The sequence below is a fragment of the Bubalus kerabau genome, chromosome X, assembly GCF_029407905.1.
Source record: "Bubalus kerabau isolate K-KA32 ecotype Philippines breed swamp buffalo chromosome X, PCC_UOA_SB_1v2, whole genome shotgun sequence".
In the NCBI taxonomy this organism is placed as follows: Eukaryota; Metazoa; Chordata; class Mammalia; order Artiodactyla; family Bovidae; genus Bubalus; species Bubalus kerabau.
In genome coordinates, this window is record NC_073647.1 from 44836482 (window position 1) to 44841019 (window position 4538).

General features: G+C 45.6%; 1 long non-coding RNA gene across 1 annotated transcript; it reads right to left on the minus strand.

The window, feature by feature from the left end:
* Positions 1-1288: 1288 nt before the first annotated feature.
* On the minus strand, positions 1289-4249 carry LOC129639656 (uncharacterized). The gene is made up of 3 exons (XR_008708531.1): positions 4122-4249; positions 2505-2681; positions 1289-1411 (listed from the first exon to the last, which is right to left on the minus strand). It is a non-coding gene; the product is annotated as an uncharacterized LOC129639656 (long non-coding RNA).
* Between the last annotated feature and the right edge of the window lie 289 nt (positions 4250-4538).

Sequence of the window (4538 nt, forward strand, 5' to 3'; positions counted from 1 at the left end):
ATCAAGTCTCAGTGAAGGTGCCAACACCTGGAGATAAGAACTTTTGTTTGTAGCTCTGGGGGTTTTTCGTAGCTCTGAGGAGCCAAGGATCTTTCTCCTCTGCTGTGCTGGTACCTGGCTGGTGGGATTTGATGTTTCTGCTCTCGTTTCAAAATGGCTTTTACCCCTCTTCCTTCAGGGAAGCCTGGGATCTAAAGTTCAATCTTTCAAATGATTATAGACTGGTGTTCCAAGCACCAGCCTTCTAGTGCAAATGATAAATGTTCTGTGGGATTTTGCAAAAAGAAAACAAATCTCCATTTGCAACCCAATGGGACTCATTTCTGTAACTCTTGCCTCTGGCGTCATGGTTTTCTCAACAGCTGTTTGCTCACATACGTGGTGGGAATGATCATGGCTTCAGCAGGAGAGCTGGTTTCCCTGCAGCAGCCTCTAGGCCATTCAGAGGGTGGGGAAATTGTCAGGAAGCTGTTAGGTGGATGCCTGGGACGAGGGCTATATAGCTCTACCAGGTAGGCTCACTAGGACCCACAGGGGCTATAGATGTCAAGGTGTCCCAACTCCATCAGAAATTTCAGTTTGGCAAACAAACATTCCCTGAGTATTCATGCAGCACCTGGCCTAGGATGATTCAGACAAGAGCACTGACTTAGAGGAGTTCATAGGACATCATAATTGTGTGCAGAGGAGCACAGAGAAGAGGTATGGATGCTCAAAAGAAAGGTATGAGGGAACGGTGCTTGGATGGTATGCTGCTTGAAGCCAATATTTTATTATTGGCGTGTAGTTGCTTTACAATGTTGTGTTAGTTTCTGTTGTACAACAAAATTAATCAGCTATAACTATACATACATCCCCTCCCTTTTGAGCCTCCCTCCTTGAACTAAATCTTGAAGCAGGGCCCATTGAAGACCTGAAGAAAGGATATTCCAAGAAGAGGGATAAGGTCAGTGGTGTGCTGGTAAATGCTCCAAAATCAATTTCCTGAGGGAAAAAAATCTAATTTATAGTTTCCCCCCACTAATTTCCATGGTTTAAGTAATCCCACCGTGGCCCATTTCAAGCTAATAGCTTGACATCACTGAGTGTGCAATTGGGCAGAGATGCACACAACAAGATGCCAGGATCAGTGAACTGGGTTGCTTCGTGGTCCTAGAGGCTAAAGAAGTGGCTCTTGGGCTGATGGCAGGTAACATTGCAACGGTCAACAGGACTAGGTCATACCTACAGAGCACAGAGTCTGTGGCTGGATGGGAAAATGAGGGGAGAGAGCTTGCAGACCGTGTTCCATAGTGTTTGTCCTCATAATTGTCTTTAAATACGGTGAGGATGGCTTCTCTTTCTAGATCATTTGTGGTCCCGACAGCTTCAGCTCACTGAAGGCTTCAGACTGGCCTCTGTTCTCGATTTACTATAGCAAAAATATTATAACACCATTAAACAATATTAGAGGAAATCTACAAAGAAAAAGAAATAGCTCATAATTCCAACACCCTCATTCATGAGAGGTTATTTTTTATCCCAGATTGCCTCCCCAGTCTTAGCAACTTTCATGTATTATTTTTTACATTGCTGTAGTTACTGTTTATTTGAAGTCTTATACTGTTTACTCCACTTACCATTAACTTGTTAACATTTTCTATGTTGCAACATTGTCTTCATGACTATCATCTTTAGTGGCTGTATAATATTCCTTGGAGATGATGTACAGCAATTTTCTTAACCATGTCCATGTTGTCTAACATCTAGATTTTGTCTAATTTCTTGCTATTAAGGATAATGAGGCATGAATTACTTGTGTCTGGGTTCTAATTTTGGCTAGCCCTGACTTGCTTGAAGTGAAGGATTGCCCTAATTCTCTCCTCTTAAACAGAAGCATTATGCAACATGATTTCCAGCCAGAATACTACTAGATCCAAATAGAGCTTGGATTTCCATTTCCTGGTGGGGGAAAATAGCTTGTCTCTTTATATTCAGTGGTAAATGGAAAGATATTCAAGGCGGGAATTGGAATCGTATGAGGTAAGGCAAGGGCTGAGACCAAGGACGGAAGGTGAAATTGCAGTGTGTGTGTGTGTACTTATTTGTATGTGTGTTTGTGTGCATGCACATATGTGTATGTTACGGGGTTAAAGACCAGAAAGCAGGCTGGAACGAGCCAGTATTGATGCAGGACACATGACAGTAGAAGCTCTGGGTTAGGGGGTGGAATTTGACATTTGGGACAATTTGACAGTTGGATCTTGTGACATTCTTAAATAAAAAACACTCTTGACAACTGGAGGAGGGCATGCCAACCCACTCCAGTATTCCTGCCTGGAGAATCCCATGGACAGAGGAGCCTGGTGGGCTACAGTCCATGGGGTTGCAAAGAGTTGGACACGACTGAGAGACTAACACTTTCACTTCACATGTCAGCTGTAAGTATGATGTAAGTGTGCACAGGGATCGCATGTCTTCCCAGAGGCAACTCCATCCCCATGTGATCCCACAGTTCTCCTTACTCTCAGCCTTCTGTGAACCTCTCTCATCACAGTCCCGGTGTCAGAAGCTGCAGAGCTATGCTAGTCAAAGGCCTCGTATGCTGTAGATTTGTTCCGCAGCTCTGATTTCCAGGCACAGTCTGAAGTGGGCCCTGCTGGGAAGATCTGAGCTGTGCTGATTGGTCCTGAAGGCTCTGCCTGTGGGGAGGGGTATTACAGTTAGTTCATGAGGAACTGCCACAAGGACATGGCCCAGACTCGATATGTCTCAGCCACTCCAGGAGGCACCATTTCATGTTTCACACTGGGAACAGTTCAGGTTTTTTAATAAATTCCAGGCAACAGGATTACTCTCTTGCTTCTGCTCCCTTTGATATGAATGAATCCCAGTTTATTAGGCAGATAAGATCTTTCCTCTTGGGGCCTCAGACATCACTTTGAGAGATGACTTCCCATAAACAACAGAGAGCAGATGGCACTGCAGTCAGTTCTGGTTCAGAGGATAGACAGTCCCTGAGAGAGGAGGTCCCTGTGAGAGAGGAGGTGAAGACCGCACTCACCAACCAGGCAGAGGAAGCCAATGCTCCCTTCCTCTGCCTTTCTATTCTATTCAGGCCCTCAGTGAATTGGATGAGGCCCTCCCACATGGAAGAGTGTGATCCCCTTTACTCAGTTCTCCTATTTAAGTGCCCATTTCTTCTGGAAACACCCTCAGAGACACACCCAGAAATCCTGTTGAAGCAGATCTCTGGGTACCCTGTGGCCTGGTCACATTGATACATAAAATGAACAGACAACCCATGTGGCTCTCTGGACAAAGGGCCTCACTGGCCAAGGGAACAACTTGGGGCAGATTATGGCTGTATATGATTGACAGAGACATCCACAGCCCTTCGGTTCCTTAGTGTCTCCACCCTGTTAGTTCAGGTGCATATGAGGAGAAACTGCCTTGATGGTCAGGTCTCACCATTGCCCACCTCACAGTTTCAAAGGTCCAAGGCCTGGCAAACAACTGACAAAAGAATCCACATATTGTTAGCAAAAGTCAATTCTGTTATGCAGCAGGGCCTTTGCACACGCGAGCTCTGTGACCTTAAGCCAGACACTTTCTTCTTTTCATTCAGGACGTGGGGCCATGATGGCTTCTCCCACTGGGGGTTGCAGTGAGGTTCCAGTGATCGAATGACCATGGAAGTGCTTTGTGCCCAGCTCTCTGAAAATAACGGGGATTGTTCCCACTGACCCAAAAGATGTACTACCTGCCCATGGATCAGATGGAGTCAGTCATTAGCATGTCTCAGCAACTCAGCAACCGGCAGGCCCCTAGTGAGAGAAGTCCTGTGACAGGAGTTCGACTCAGTGCTGCAGAGGGGAACAGGGCCTTGGGTAGTGTTTTCACATCTTGTTCCCACTCATGCAGAGGGCTGAGATATAGACTTGACACTCCTGGGGATGCTTTAGTGTCCTGTATTAGTTTTCTATGGCTGTGTTACAGATTGTGCCTGTGTGTGTGCTCAGTTGTGTCTGACTCTTTGCGACCCCATGGACTGTAGCCCATCAGGCTCCTCTGTCCATGGGATTCTCCAGACAAGAATATGGGAGTAGGTTGCCATGCCCTCCTCCAGTGTTACAGATTACCAGCTGTAAATCGTATCCGTTTGTTCTCTTCTTGTTTCCATGTCAGGAGTCCTCTGTTGCTGGGTCCTCTGCTCATGGGGTTCTCACGAAACAAGATGTGAGTTGAGCTGGGCTCTTATCTGAGACTCGGGAAGAATCTGTAAACTCTGCTTTCAAAGGGCTCCTGTGATTAGATCAGACCAGCCTGGATAATCTCCATATCTTAAAGTCAACTGACTTGAAACTTTAACTACATCTGCAAAATCCGTTTACAACACTAGCAAGATTACTATTTAATTTAGTAACCTGGGAACAGACGTCTTGGGGAACCATCCTTAGAATTCTGCCCACCACATGCCCCCACTGAGTTATTAGAATCATGTCAACAATTTCCCTCTGGAGGCCACTTCAAGCCCCATAAAATGAAACAAAGATTTT